The 16,753-nt window shown below is 42.0% G+C and overlaps 1 long non-coding RNA gene across 1 annotated transcript in view; it reads left to right on the forward strand.

The window, feature by feature from the left end:
* LOC137517527 (uncharacterized) overlaps positions 1-16,753 on the forward strand; it is a 33,293-nt gene that overhangs the window by 13,181 nt on the left and 3,359 nt on the right. The gene's annotated exons all lie outside the window — the stretch shown is intronic.

The raw sequence follows: 16,753 nt of genomic DNA on the forward strand, positions 1-16,753 counted from the left end.
AGATCAGCTTTGATTCATCAAGAAAAGATAAAAAAAATACAATTTAAAAAAAATTAATTTAGCAGGATTGCAGTGATTAAATATGAGCTGATTGTAGCGATTATTTTTAATAATACTATACACTTCTATGGTGCTGAAATCTTCTACAGCACTTAACAGACTACACCGATGAAGTCACATCATTAACATGTCCCTCAAAGGAGCTCTTAATCTAATCCCTACCATAGGCACAGTCTAATGTCCCCACCATAGTCTAAGGCCATTTTTAGCATAAACCGAGTAGTTGAATAAAAGAAAATAGCTCAGAATTGCGTCTCTTTCTAATTTTTTTCATCTGTAAAATATCTTTACAGTACTTTCCATGCTCTTTTTCTGATTAAATGAAAGCAGAACTTTAATCAATGATTGAACTTTATTCCAATCAGTAGCTGATACCCCAGCTTCAGGACTCTGCCACATATGTGTCCTTACCCAGAGATCCCACCCTTGACTACTCTGTCTTTGTCATTGGTACCCTTGGGGATGGGGGAATGGCTGGACTTCCATCTCCAACCTCTTGTTCTGAGACTTCCATTACTTATTAAGGATACCAAGCATGTGTTTGCCAGTCTAGATGCCCTGGACTGGCATCCACATTTTAAATAGGTGACTTTGGATGTCAAGGTATTTGTCTACACCACATAACTTAGCAATCATGGATTGAGTTTCATCTTTTTTTTTTTTAACAAATCATTTTATTGATTTTAATACAACAAAACATTGCCATGAGGCCACAACAGGACAGAATTAAGCTTATATACAATCAGAGGTCAACAATATCATAAATCATAGTACAGGATACTCTAGTACATAGTGGCTCCTTCCTAGATATTCTTTTAAGAATTGTCCATAGCGTCCAGGGAGCCCAAATTGTTTCAGGAGCATTAGATACGTCGTCCTAACTTATTTATAGTACATCAAATTATACCTCTGTATTAATGCAGGGTATATAGCTTAAAAAGAGAGAGAAGAGAAAAAGAAAATAAACAGAGGAAGGGAAGAACAGGTTAGTTAGGTCGCCTCCACCCCCGCCCCCCAGCACCACACCATCAGGTACTATACCCAGATCAAAGTTATTAATATTAAAGATTATACCTTTAGCTTAGGAAGGAGTGTCAGAGGTAATATCTGGATTACCAATCCATGGAGACCAAATTTTTTCAAATTTATTTGGACAATTTCTACTTAAATAGGTCAGTTTATATAATGTCAAAGATTGGTTCACTGTTTTTTTCCAATGATTAATCGAGGGGCCCCCAGCGCCCTTCCATACTCTTAGTATTTCTTTGCGGCCATAGAAGGTAAGTAGTTGAATTAGATACTGAGCATGCTTATTGACGGAGGTTTTGAGTTTCATCTTTGCCAATATTCCTCCAACCTTGCTCCACTTCAGGCTTTCATCCAGGTGGTCAATGAATTTCTTCTTTTGCACAATTATTTCTGTTTTGATGGGGGGTTCTTTCTCCAAAGATGCAGAGCTTCCATGGGTGCGAAGGTTTTGTCCTTCCTTGCCAACCTCTACATGGGGTGATGGGAGGAGTGCCACATCTTTGTGGATACAAACCCCTTCTCAAAACATGTAGTCTGGTATGGCCGATTAATCGATTACCTTCTCCTGATTTGGCAAGGTTCAGATGAGGCCCTTAACAGATGAGGACCCTGAAAAGACAACAAAAATGGAATCTGAACTTACCTGTTGCTTACTCCAGCCCCCATAGCCTGTGAGATCCCTTGGCTTCCTCTGGGGTCCCTCCATTCTCCCACTCCACTAACGGCTTTGGTAGTGCATGACACATTTAGATAAAACATTTACAACCCACGCTATGACAGCCAATATGTAAAAAACACAGTGTGCCAACATACAATGCCTCTCATACGTTCTAAAATAGTACAAACATAACAAGTTTACTTTACCTTTCTCTGCTTAGTCCTCAGTTTTGTCCCAATTTTTATAATACGTCTTGGTAATGCTCTCCCAAGTTCTGGGTGAGCCTGCACTTTGATGATAAGTTCGTCGATGTCGGACTTACACACATTGCCCTCCATGACTGTTGTGCAAACAGGATGACGTCACAAGTATATTGGCTTCTGGCACATCAAGCCGCACTAACTGAGCAAGGCTCCATTGACTTTCATTGCACTTGCGCCACCTTGCGATACGAAAGGGCCCTGAGTTGATGAGTCACACACCTGCAACAAGTATGCAGCCAGTGCTGTCAGACCAGATTCAAAGCATCTGATGTGCATGCTTATTTTGGCCAGTGGCTTAAAGTATGAGAGACAGAGCATCAGTACAGAAGAAATTATTATTATTATTGATTTATAAAGCACCAACATATTCCGTGGCACTGTACAAAGTAAGACAATCAAGAAATCAGAAATCAAGCAACTGGCATTGTTTATAAAAGAACTCAGCCTTCGTCTTCCTCTCACTTTAGATTTCTTTTAAAGTGGAGCTGTCAGCCATACTATCTCAGAAAAAGAAAACACATGTATACGAGTAAGTAGATAAATACTTGCTCTACTTACATAACATAGCAGTGGCTGGATAGTGTACTGGTTAAGGGCTCTGCCTTTGACATGGGAGACTAGGGTTTGAATCCTGGCTAGGTCAAGTACCTATTCAGTAAGGAGATCAAGGTAAGACTCCCTAACACTGCAGGGTGGCCTCCTGAGAGCACGTCCCAGTGGCTGCAGCTCTTGAGCGCTTTGAGTCCGACAGGAGAAAAGCGCTATACAAATGTTCGGATTATCGGCTAACATATGCATTGCATTGTCCACTTTTTGATTTTAGTGATTTTTCTAGGGTAAAAAAAGAGAAAATCCTTCTTTTCCATTTGTCTGTGTCTATCTTGAAGCCAATCCTGACATAATTTCCTCCCTTACTCTGTCTGTGTATCATTGCCCGCCCTCCTACCAGCCTTCAGACCCTCCCTCCCAGCTCTGCAGTAGAAAATGCATTGTCTCTGCATGAGAAATATTGGCTAATCAGAGAGGAACAGAGGTGTGGGATGGGAAAACAGGAGGGAAAGAGGCTTCAGCCAATCAGGCTGCATTCTTTAAGTCTGAGGAGAAAGTAAAGAAGAAAAAAAGAAAACCCAGCATGCCCTGCAACTTCCTTTGTGCAACAGATGTACCAAATAAGAGCCAGGGAAACTGGGGAATGATGTTTTATGGAGAAGAAAAATAAAAATGATTTTTAACTTTTGGCTTGCCTAGTTAGCATCATCATTACTTGTTTACCAGATACAATAAAGAATTGATTTTTGATTTTATGCTCAACAGTTACTCTTTAAGCTGAAAGACACCAGTTTTGGTAACAAAACCAAAAAGTCACTAGGGAAATACAGGCAACTGCACCTTGGAAAACAAACACAGAGACAACAACAACGCAAATGGTGCAGTATGTTATAACTGGGCTAATATGATAGATGAATAACACTCACAAAATAAGGTTGCTGATAGGGCAACCAACCAATTAGGCCTGTGGAGAAATAACTGTAACTACTCGGGTAACAGGGTCACTCTGTACTGTTTGGTCGCTCTCTTGAAAAAAAGGGAAATCAGTTCACCAGCATCAATAGTGCTGGATGATTACTGAACTTCAACCGAGGTTGTAAGATACAAATAAGAATTTAGGTGCTCAGTGCTTGGCTAGGATCTACGGCTGGCACTGAAAAGTGCCCTGAGGAAGTCAGTCATATGTACTCATTGCCGTTGTGCAAATAACATTTCTGTTCTTGTTCACTCTACATATTCTGTGTCATCCTTGAGGTAAGCGACCTTTATTAGTTCTTTATAAGTAACAGTTAAGGACCGCTCAACGCCAATTCTCGTGGACGTGGCAACAGCCCCAGGAGCGCTCAAAGACAATTGGAGTGAAGCCCTGGGGTAGGGTTTTGCAGGGGATCGCACGCACATCTCCACTTGAATGACAGAGCTCCGCTCCGTCATTAGTCTCCTCCCAGCGGCAATCACCGCTAGGAGAGTGTCAGACGGCGAAACCGCCATCTATTTACATGGTACAGTACAGCAATCAACGGCAGCTCTGTAGTGGGGACAACCGTGTGACATGGCTGTCCCCCTGGGAGGCTCAGCAGCGATCAGCTGTCATAGGCTGATGCCTATGACAGCCAATTGCGGTGATTGGCTGGCAGGTGGAGGGAGGGCTAAGTATAAAATAAAAAATAGACAAGTTTATTTAAAAAATAAATTAAAAAAATCAACAAACAGGGCGGCAACATTCAGAGCCTACCAACAGAAAGCTCTGTTGGTGGGCAGAAAAGGGGAGGGGGAAATCACTTGTGTGCTGAGTACAAAGTACTTGAGGACTGTAGGCTTACACCCCCCTAGTGACCAGGCTATTTTTTACAATTTAGGCCACTGCAGCTTTAAGGCCTTGCTGCAGGGCCGTACAGGCCCTGCAGCAAGGCCTTAAAGCAGCAGTGGCCTAAATTGTAAAAAATAGCCTGGTCACTAGGGGGATGTAAGCTTACGGTCCTCAAGTGGTTAAGCTACAAACTTACCGCAATGACCCAGGAAGATGCATCCAGTGACTTCTCCTAACGACAAGTGCTCCCAGATCCATCTTCCTGCAGGAGGTCAAGCGACACTACACAAGATTATACGACAGGCACGAACAGGTGGTCAAGTGATCGTGTTATGTTGCACGGATCACGGGGATCTAAAAAGAGCAGATCCGCCGTGACGGTCATTTTTGCCGCGCAACACAAAATTATGTTTGCATGATCATGCCTCTAACGATGTTGCGAGATCACAGAAACGATTGCTCGTCTCTCAAAAAACCACCAGTCATTAGAAAAATCATCTGGGAAATTGTGTGGTGGGTACAGGCCTTAAGTATCTGTTATGCTCAGGTTTTTTATTACTAGAGTATAACCTTAGCTTTTTGTACTTCTCTGAATTTCATTAAAATAAGAATTTTAATACTAGTAACAAAATGAGTACATAAATAAGAGTACAATTTTAAGCTCAAATGTTATCAGTCCCATCAGGTGTAACAAACACATATTACGCATCTTAAAAAAAAAGCGATGTAATTTTGTACTCTAAAAATAAATTAGTCACATAGCCAAGATTTCAGTGATGGGGTTCAAGACATTAATCTGCCCCAACTAAAACTTATCATAATGTATATAATATCATCTCACACCCTGTAATTATAGTATTATACCAAAATGCAATGTAGATCACAAGCTTTTGAATAGTTGTAGTGACAGGAGACCATGTGGAAAGGTCAACACTGAACTGTGAGCCCTTGAAGCAATTTAAATACAATCCTAGTTTTGATGACAATAACATATGTCTCATTGCTAACAAAAAAAAGCTAATACATTATTTTATTGTTATTTTTATTTCTTTAACATAAGTATACTCTATGAATGTTTCTTTTAAAACAAAATATGTATTTAATGAACAATAGCATATATGTTCTAATTTTAACATATCAGGATACAAAACATATGGTGTGTCTCCTTTCTTCTATTGTTTTACTGGATAATCCTTAAAAGATAACTTTTGGAGATCTATCCAGGTTTTGCACATGACCTTCAGAGAAAGAGGGTTAAATTCTTCCATTGTGAAGAGGGATGTAAATAGGATTTAGAGACAGTAGGAGAGAGTCCTTTAGGGAAGGCCACAGTCTCTGTATTTGCAGAATAATGAATGCAATGAAATAAAGCTGAAAGATCTCAATGACCTTCTACAAGAGAAGGTCCATTTCAAGTGTCCACGGGTGCTCAGCTCTTTATCTGCCCCTTATTGTTAGAGTGTGTGTGAAAATATTTTGAAAAAGTAAATGTTAAATGCCGGCTTCCCCGATTTCTGTTACCATCTTAAATCTTTCTTTTCACCATAAGTTCATACATTCAAGTTAAACTGCATATACATTCAATATAAAGAGGAAGCCAACTATTTTCTAGCTGATCTCAATTTCCCAGATTAGAATAAAGTGCAAACTTTTTATTTTTAACTGCATAACTTTTTCAACAACAATTTCTAAACGAGTCAAATAATCCATGAGTGGCTGTTTTTGTTTTTTTTTTATTAAGAAGAGTAATTATCTATGCTCATTTTGACACCTATTAAATGCCTTGATTTTTTTTTCTATATTCAATGAATCTTGAAAAACTAAATTTAAACTGACTGCAATAAATAAAAACTTTGAGGGCTTGTTCACACCGAGGGCGTTTTTGCCCTTTTTTCAAGCGCCACGATTTTTAAAATCGCCCTAAAAAGCTTGTGCAATGATTCCCTATGAGTGTGTTCACATCTAAACGGTTCGATTCTGATCCGCTCAGCAAAGTGCTGCCTGTATCATTTTCTGAACGTTTTTGCTCAATGGAAGGTATGGAAGGTATGGGTTAGCGCTCTAAAGTTCAGTCCTTAGTATTAATATGGAAAGTGGAAGGTATAGGGAAATCACAAAGCGCTTGAAAAAGTGCTCTGTATTTCCCCAGCGCTTTTAAGAATAAATACATTGTATTTATTCTTTTACGGGTAAAAGAGTTAAAAAAATAACCCACTCAGCAAAAGCGCTTAGAAAAACACTTAATCAAAAATCGTAGCTTGCAGTGGAGTGCCAGGAGGAGGAAAAAAATTGTGTACAAAATTGCAAATCGTTGGCGTCACCGATTGCAATTTTAAATGTAAATAAAGCCGCAGTACTTGTGCAGCTCACGTCTTCACTACTGGTGGATAGAGAGTGTAACGGTTAGGGGCTCTACCTCTGACACAGGAGACCTAGATTAAAATCTCTGCTCTTCCAGTTTAGTAAGCCAGTAATTATTCAGTGGGAGACCTTGGGCAAGACTCCCTAACACTGCTGCTGCCTATAGAGCGCGTCCTAATGGCTGCAGCTCTGGCGCTTTGAGAAAAGTGCAATATAAATGTTCTGTGTCTTGTCTGTGTCTAGTAAGCCAGCACCTACTTAGTAAGGAGTCCTTGGGCTAAACTCTCTAACATTGCTACTGCCTACTGAGTATGCCCTAGTGGCTGCAGCTCAAGCACTTCAAGTCTGCCAGGAGAAAAGCACAATATTCATGTTATTTGTCTTGTCTTGTCTAAATGCTTTTTTTCCAGCTTTATCTCTTTTTCTTCCTAGCCAGGCCATGTGACCAGCTTTCTGTTTGTACAGCCTTCAACTTTTTCTTTGTATGGCATCCCTTTATCCTTTTGCACTGAAAGTTTTTGGCTACTTTATCGTGAAATTGCTGCACTGTATAAGTCTTGCTATTTTCTGTTTAATATGTACCACTGACTAGCTTTTCTGCATGTCTGTATATTACTTGTATTACCCTTATTTATATTATGTAATGTTTATGTTTAAATTGATTGTTAACTTTAATTATTCAGTGCCACAAATGTTATAGCTCTAAATTAAATAATAATACCATTTGTTCTACCACCTCTATATTATAAGCTCACTGTGTTTATTACTACTTTTTTCAAACTATACAATATTGATGTAGTATATGTAATGAGTGAATTAGATCTGCGTATACGGTTCTTCCTTTATGGAAGGTGATGTATCAATGTAGAGGTATCAAAATTGAATAGAATCTGGGCAACTTGGAGAAGCTCCCCACGAACTAAGATATAACCTTGTCCCGGTGCTAGTGCTCTGATATAGTTCAACTATCATGTCGGTGATTGGACCTCTCGGTTGATGCTCTGTTATAGTCGGTCTTGCAGCAACATTTGTATTTTTTATTTCATAGTTACAGGAAGCTAGCCAAATATTGCTAATAAGCATTAGTGTCTGTATTCAATATTTATTTTATGTATCCCTGTTTTCTTACTTGCATCAATAAACTTGGCTTGCTTTAAAAAAATTAATAAATTGGGTGCCTCATCCAATTTATAAGAATCCTGTAAATTGGTGTTATAGTACACAGATTACAGCAGTCACTTGACAGATCTCTCTTAACTAGACTATGGTAATGCTACTTTTTACTGGTTGTGCTGACAGCACAGGACATTAAATTACAATCCTATGACATAGCTCTTTTCCTGATAGACTGGACATGAAGGGTTCACATGATTACTGTTTCTAAATTCTATAAAGGGCATTACCATTTACTTTCACATGTCTAACAAGAAAGCAATATGTGCAAAGAACTGGCACACACAGTGGCTTAACAATCCCAAAAATAGGACAATAAAAGTTAGTGGTGTGCCTAGACCTGAAGCCCTAGTGTACCTTCTGGGACACAACTGCAGAGTTGAGGGATAGGTCGGCACCACCACAGTAGTAATAAAATCTCAGCAATAAAAGCTCTTTATTAATGTTAGCTCTTTAAACACTGCCATCAAAGGCAGAAGTAGAAGTTTAGCACATAGGCACAGCCTAAGCAAATACCTTTCCCATTCTACAGAGTCATCAAATACCAATCATTTGTCTTCAGACCCCTATCGGGTGGAGTGGTGGTGTAAAGGTTTTTCACATATAGAGTAACCAGCAATGAGCCCTACAGTAATGACGAAGCAGGTCCAAATGCCGTTTGGCATCTGATATCAATGTGGCCATAGCTGCAATGCTATAGTCCGCACCTGCCGGACCCCAGATAACCTGCACCCAACCCCTGAGTTTCTATGAACCGAAGGGTGAATAGAATTTTATAGGGATGGTAGGAAAAGCCGATTTCCGATTCATTGAAAATTTCGATTTCTGCCAATGCCAATTACCAATTCCATGGATTTCAGTTTTACGCTTGCTGATGAGTCTTTTTTTTTGTCATTTTTTGTATTCTCTGATTGGCTAAATACATCTGAGTTAACTCAAAAGTATTGGACCAATCAGAGAATGCTGAATTGTACTGTGTTAATACCATTGAAATTTTAGGTCAATCTCAAGACTCAGGAATACTAGGTAGTATCTGAGTCTTGTGATTCGTCTAAGATTACCGTGGTAATTAGATTTTTGAGGAAACAAATCTACATTCTCTGATTGGTCCAATGGTTCTGAGTTCTGTGATTGGGTTAAAATTATAGAGTTGAAGTAATGCAGTATTTCCACAAAGATCCAATTTCTGTTTTCTGATTAGAAATGCAGAATTTCGATCAGAAATTTCAATTCTGCGAAATCCAAAAGAGCATCTCTAGTATTTTTCACTGCCGGGAATTTCATCAGCAACAGGGTGTCTCGCCATGCGCCCGACTGACCAGAGGTGGCCTGTTATGATCCTATAGTTGTGTTCAAAATTCTTCAACCCCCAATGCTGTAAAGGGTTTTAGGGAATTTAGTGTACATTGTAATTGTGTTCAGAATGAAATCTTACAAGGACTTTTTAAAGAACCAAGAAGTTTTGAATCAGGATGATACCATTTATTGGCTAACTTAGAGATGGATAAACAGTGAGCTTTCGACTTATAAAAAGCCTTCGTCGGACTGGTTCCTGACCAAAACTGAAAAACACAGCTTATATACACTGACATACAGAGGAGAAACATTCTTTAGCAAACATAAATGTAATTAGATGCCTTAACTGTTACTGAGGAGGCTTTCCCAGGCATCCTATCTAAACTGATAAGATCAATAGAATCCTCAAGATGACATAAAGCAGACTCTGGTGATGGGGAGACATCGTAAATTCCGAATTCAAATGGTGACTGGCCTGGTTACATGCACCATTAATTCTAAGCTTAAGAGAATTGTGGCATTTAAAGCCAGCACCTGAAAGCAAATAAAATGAATACTGACAGTGAATTCCATCTTACACAGCATATGGCACAAAAATGAATGAAAAGATAGAAAAATTTAAATTAAAAGAATTGTGGCATTTAAAACCCATCGTACCAGCACAAGAAGTTAGAGTCCTTGTTTAAACCATCTTCTACAGTTTTGAACCAATGTATAAACTTAGTTTCTTGTGTTAGTCTCATGTTTCCCGATTTGAAGCCACCCATTAATACAGTGACGCGAAAATCGCTTAAACTGTGTCCAGGTAAACAAAAGTGTGTTGGTATTGGGAGATCAGTATATTTTGTAATATCCTTTTTCCTGCTGTTAATAGTGGATCTGTGGTGTGTCATGCGATCACGCAGTGGTTGACTTGTTTCTCCCACATAAATTCCTTTGGGGCATTTTGCACACATGATCACGTATACCACATTAGATGAGTCGCAGGAAAAGGTGCCCTGTACTTTGTATTCCTGTTGTGTACCTGGAATTAGTATCCTGTCAGTGGAATGGATGTGTTTACAGGTCCCACACGTTTTCCCTCGGCAGGGGAATGTTCCATTCTGTTCTTGCCTATTTAAGGCACTCCTCACTATCATCTGCTTAAGATTGGGTGGCTGTCGGATTATACATTGGTTCAAAACTGTAGAAGATGGTTTAAACAAGGACTCTAACTTCTTGTGCTGGTACGATGGGTTTTAAATGCCACAATTCTTTTAATTTAAATTTTTCTATCTTTTCATTCATTTTTGTGCCATATGCTTTGTAAGATGGAATTCACTGTCACTATTCATTTTATTTGCTTTCAGGTGCTGGCTTTAAATGCCACAATTCTCTTAAGCTTAGAATTAATGGTGCATGTAACCAGGCCAGTCACCATTTGAATTCGGAATTTACGATGTCTCCCCATCACCAGAGTCTGCTTTATGTCATGTTGAGGATTCTATTGATCTTATCAGTTTAGATAGGATGCCTGGGAAAGCCTCCTCAGTAACAGTTAAGGCATCTAATTACATTTATGTTTGCTAAAGAATGTTTCTCCTCTGTATGTCAGTGTATATAAGCTGTGTTTTTCAGTTTTGGTCAGGAACCAGTCCGACGAAGGCTTTTTATAAGTCGAAAGCTCACTGTTTATCCATCTCTAAGTTAGCCAATAAATGGTATCATCCTGATTCAAAACTTCTTGCTTTTACTCATGGCTAACACGGTACACGGTTCAATTGTTTTTGTAAAGTAAGTACAGTAAGTAAGAAGACAGAAAGTACAGTATGAAATGTTTTTTTTTAGTGATTTCTCCCTTGACACAATTATTCAACCCCTTTAAGACTACCACTCTTAAAGGACTTACAAGGCCAATAACCAAAAAAAGTGAAGTACCTGCATCATGTTCAAATGCACGGAGGACGCCATCCGCACCCTCTGTGCAGTTCCGCCGGGTCCCAGCAGTGCAATCGCCCCCCCCCCCCCCCCCGTGCTGCTCCCGACCCCACAGCCCAGGTTGGGCTCTCATGCCTCTCCTAATATGGCCGCCGGAGCTGGCCACGGCTGCGCAGTCCGCATAGATGCGAGTGCGGCTGCGCAGCTCTAGGGCCTCCCCCCCCATCCTCGCTACAGGCTGTCTACTAAGAAAATAATGATGAGTATAATCTGCTTTCTTAAAACAGAAGGTATTTGTGATAATTCAACTTTAAGTGAGAAACTGTAGTTTCCTAGGATGCATCAAATATGCAAATCATCTTGTTGTGTCCCAGATTTCCAGCCTATAACTTTTAAATTTTACACAGCCACAACACTCTAACAGGCATACAGCCTTTTTGGAAGTTTCTGGTCTTCATCAAAGCATGGCAGGAATTGATGAGGCAAAGGGTCATCTGAAAGGGGTGAGTGCCCACTTCTGAGGGTGAGGTGGTAGGTGTCACTCTTACAAAGATTGCCTCCTGTCACCGTAAAAATTGTCCGAATTTGCCATATGCCATACATATTTACATGGGATGACTTGTCTGCTCTCCCTTATCTTAATCTCAAGAAGTCAATCTACACTGCAACTGTACCCCAAGATCCTGTAACTGGCAATGCTGCTAACTATTAACCTCCTGAGCGGTATGGACGAGCTCAGCTCGTCCATCACCGCCGGAGGCTGCCGCTCAGGCCCTGCTGGGCCGATTTTCTTCAAATAAAAAGCAGCACACGCAGCCGGCACTTTGCCAGCCGCGTGTGCTGCCTGATCTCCGCCGCTCTACGGCAATCCGCCGCGAGCAGCGCCGAAAGAGGGTCCCCCCAGCCGCCCGAGCCCTGCGCAGCCGGACCAATCAGTTCCGGCCAGCGCTAAGGGCTGGATCGGAGGCGGCTGACGTCAGGACGTCGGCTGACGTCCATGACGTCACTCCGCTCGTCGCCATGGCGACGAGGAAAGCCAAACAAGGAAGGCTGCTCATTGCGGCCTTCCTTGTTTATTCTGGGCGCCGGAGGCGATCGGAAGAACGCCTCCGGAGCGCCCTCTAGTGGGCTTTCATGCAGCCAACTTTCAGTTGGCTGCATGAAATAGTTTTTTTTTAATTAAAAAAAAACCCTCCCGCAGCCGCCCTGGCGATCTCAATAGAACGCCGGGGAGGTTAAGACATAGTCCATATATATTTGAGGACCTTGGAGTCTTGAAGCATTGGATCTCTTATTTAGCTTGATGCGCTTCGATGTGTTGAGAGTATATATTGACTGTCTTTTAAAGGAGCACTCCACCATATTTCACACCCTGTGTTGTCAGCGCAGTGATTTGAGTTTTTTAAGTGTGTATAATTTGCCTTCTTAAAACAGGAGGTATTTGCAATAGTTCAGCATAAGATGATCAACTCTTGTTTCGCATTATACATCACTCTTGAGTATCTCTTTATGCCCCTGATGTTGTCCATTTTTTGGGAGGAGCCAAATATATAGTAGAATCTCTTTATAGTAAACTTTTAGGGGCCTGGCCAAGTAGTTTACTATATAAGAGGTTTATGATATCTGGATTCATCATACATTGTATATTCATATAGGCGAATGGTCAGGGGTTTACTATGAGATTCCATTGTATTTAGTTCCCATGTTTGTTTATTAATTTGTACAGTGCCACAGAAAATGATGGTGTCATGTAAATCGTAAGAATTAAGGCCTGTTGTCACTGATGGAATTATTATTGCAATCGCAATGCCACTTCAGAACAGCATGGGATCACCGTGAACCGTTTTCATCAGTGTGATGAGTGTAACGATTGTGGAACTTTCTCCGTGATCAGTGCACAACGCGTGCGCTGATACGGCGGAAATCCTCCACAAGCGTATATTTGTTGGCACCCAGCAAAAGGTGCTACGCACCCGTAGAGGGAAAATTCCTGTCGGCAGATGGCGCTGGGGAGTGCAGAGGAACCAATCCTCTGTACCTCCACAAATGCCAGACAGGAATTTGTACGAAGCGCAGAACGCAATCGCAAGAGAGGCGATTTCGAATGAGAACGAGCAAAGGGACAGATTGTATGTGTGTGCGCCAATCTAGTCGCCACCCCGCGACCGCGCACACACAACAGCAGATATGAAATAGGAACGCGATCGCGAGAGGTGCGATCGCCAGACGTGACACAAGGCAGATCAGAACAGAATACGAGGTTAGCAAAGGCACAGCAAATAATACAATGAGAAGATGCGGAAAATAACAAACGCTAGCTAACTGCGAACACCGCACTCATTCGCAACAGTGCACATGGTTATGTGCGGTCTCAACGTAATAAGCACAATAGAGACAAGCACGCCTAACTAACCATCGACAGACAAACATGAAACAGAGGACGCGAACGCTTGCTTAACGGTTACCTCACCGAGCCTCCAGCAAGCGGTCGTAGCAGACAAGACAGACACACGAAAACAGGGACAAGCGAGAGATAGGATCCACAGCACTAGCGAAAAGTGGCTAGCACGATCCCAGGAGACAGAACAGAAGAGATAGCTGGTAGCAACCGCTGCACCAGCTATACTCCAAGAACAGAGATCAGAACCATTTCCTGTCGACCACCGTTGGGACAGGACAATGGCAACAGAACATACAAACAGATAAACAATCCTAACTGCACTAGGGAAAACCTGCCTAGCGCAGATTCAGGAATTACTCTAAGCTGATCTTCAAACAAAGAGCATGGCTGACACTCCCGGCAGGAGTGTTACACAGGACGAAATCCTTATGAACAGCGAAGCATTGTGGGAAAGACATAGTACTTATAGTACACGCCTCCAATAAATGTGGCCAGGCAATTTGCATGACAACGTATGCAAATTCCTCTGCAAGCACAAGCTGCAAAACTGACAGAAGCTCTTCTTTCCAGAGTCCTGCAGCATGCAAACCTACACAATGGTCAAAAGGCTGGCTGCCTGCACAGGCAGCTGAGCAAATCATCACAGTACCCCCCCCCCCCTCCAGGGACGGATTCTAGACGTCCCTCAAAACTGGTATTTCCACAAAACTTTAACTGAAGACTCATGATGGTCGGGACAGCCCAACAAGGCCCAATTCCAGAGTCAGTCACCCGAAACCGACCTCATCGGAAACAGAAGCCACCAAAACATGCCCATCAGTACTACCAGTCTCAGTATAACACCCATCAGGACTGTGAACGCCAGAGAAGAAGCCATCGACACCCTCCAGACAATACCCACCACCTTCCAAGAAGCGTCCGAAAATACCAAACCTGCCACAATACCTGTTCGAAGTGTCCCTTACAACACAAAAGCCACCGTTGATCTTATCCAGGGGACCAAGCAAAATTTCTCACGGAATCTCCCAGAACCTTTTGAAGCTCCACAGAGATCCCAAGAGGGCAGAACAATCACCAGGCTCACATGGAGAATTACCAAGAACCCCCATGGAACCAATGACAATTCCGGATTCAGAATTACGAGGACACCCATCAAGATCAAGACTTTCAGGGACCACTTCTGGGCATGCAAGCAGGCAGGCTAAATCAGAACATGTCTCCACCGAGGAAGCATCTGAGTATGCTGGTAACCGAGGCACACTTGGGCTTTCTGGGTCACAGAGCACATTGGGGTACACCAGCACAGGAGAAACCTCAGGACATGTTGGGGAACTGCCAACCGCAGAGTCCGACACGAGGAAACCAAAACCAGGACCGGGCAGAGAATAATCACGAGCATTGGTCTCAAGCACTGGACTTTCAAAAGAAGACTCGGATTCAAATTCGGAAATTTCTGTGACTGCAATATCATCATTGACTACACATGACTGAAGCTCCACCAGAGCTGAAAAGGTAGCCAGCAAGGCAGCAATGCCTACGTAAGAGGGCAACACCTCAGAAGGACTTGGGGGGCAGGAGACATCTCCTACAAGTTCTGCACCCTTTGGGAGGAACTCGGAGACCTCCAGAACATCAAACAAGACCTCAGGAACATCATTTTTCAAGTTTTCTAAGAAGGATTCTGTACTATCCATGTTACAGGGCAAAACTGGAACTTTATTTTGTGGACAGGGCAGATGTCCCAGGAACGGTTCCACCATAACCTGAGACTGGATCTCATCATCATGAGGGGAATGTACAGGTATATTTACTGGAACACACGCTGACTCCCTAACTTTAATCTCGCTGCATCCAGAATTCTGCGTATCAGTCAAACTAGCTTGCAACTCCAAAACTGCAGAAAAACAGGTGAGTATAGTGGCAATACCTAGACGAGCCTCTAGGGACACTGCATGGGATTCTAAGCAAGGCCACATTGACTCATCCAGAGTACAGGGTGCAGAATCAGCACTTCCCTCAGAGCAAGAAAGAGACTCACAAATGTCAGTGTGATTGGACATCATATTGTTATTCATGGTACAGGGCAGGTTCAGAGAAAGCGTCTCTGAATAAGGCAAAGAAGGTTCAGCATAAGATTCGCAAAACCGAAGCGCTGTCTCACTCTTAGATTCGGCTAACAATGTCAAATCCGAGGAGCCAGGACGCAAAACTTGCGAATCAAAAATCACTTTAGGTTGTGAAACTGACGCTTCCATAGCGCAAACCTCCGCGATCTGCGGAGCAGACTGCAAGGCATCCAGGACCGAAACGCTGGAGCAACTGTCCCCAGGCAACGGGCCCTTACAGGTGTGAACAGGGTGAGACAGAGACTCATTTGCAGAAGAAATAGCGACATCAACAGGATAAACTTTATTAGGCATAATAATTTTACTTTTGACGCTGCATAGTCGAGAAATTTTCCCCATAGCAGGGTCACAGACGGAAGATCTCAAAGATCTGTTTCTAAATGACAAAGGATCCCACACATCCTTGAGGAAACCGGCAGACTCATGCCGATCACAATCTGCAGGAACATCCGAGAAACAGGCATCAGATCGCACAGATTCAAACTGCACACTGTCAGGAGCGAATCCTTCAGGATTCGCACAGGAATCAACCACAGCGGCACACTCATTCATTTCAGATTGCACAAAGTCAAGACTCACATGCTTTACCCCAGAAAGGCAGGAACAATCATCCGACAACGATGTTTCTTTATTGGAATCAATTGGTTGGTGTGTGTGCAACTCATCCAAAATCGTTTGCCATACATAGATCACCAGATCCACCTCATCCTTGTCACATTCATCGGAATCAATCAGAAGGTACATTGAATCGAGACAAGCATTCAAGACATTTTCGCTTTTTGCGATGTAAAAATCGCAAAAGGCTTTCCAATCAAAATCGAATTCTTCCAGCAAGGCCCCAATATCCCAGGAAGCAAATGGGGGTTCAAACAGGCCAGTATCCAAATAATCTCCATAGGGGTGGAGTTCAGGAACAAGAACAGATTGTTTAACTGCTTTAATATAGTGTGCGATCCTACCTATAGCAGGATCCACATGAGCTTTGGATTGGGGCAAAAAAGCCGGAGACGGAACAACATCATTACAAACATCAATAGGGAGTGTTTTATTCCGATGCTTGCGTTTTTTAGTTTTTCTCTTTTTAGCCACTTTGCATGTCTGCTGTTTAAA

Source organism: Hyperolius riggenbachi, chromosome 5 (genome assembly GCF_040937935.1).
Source record: "Hyperolius riggenbachi isolate aHypRig1 chromosome 5, aHypRig1.pri, whole genome shotgun sequence".
Lineage (NCBI taxonomy): Eukaryota > Metazoa > Chordata > Amphibia > Anura > Hyperoliidae > Hyperolius > Hyperolius riggenbachi.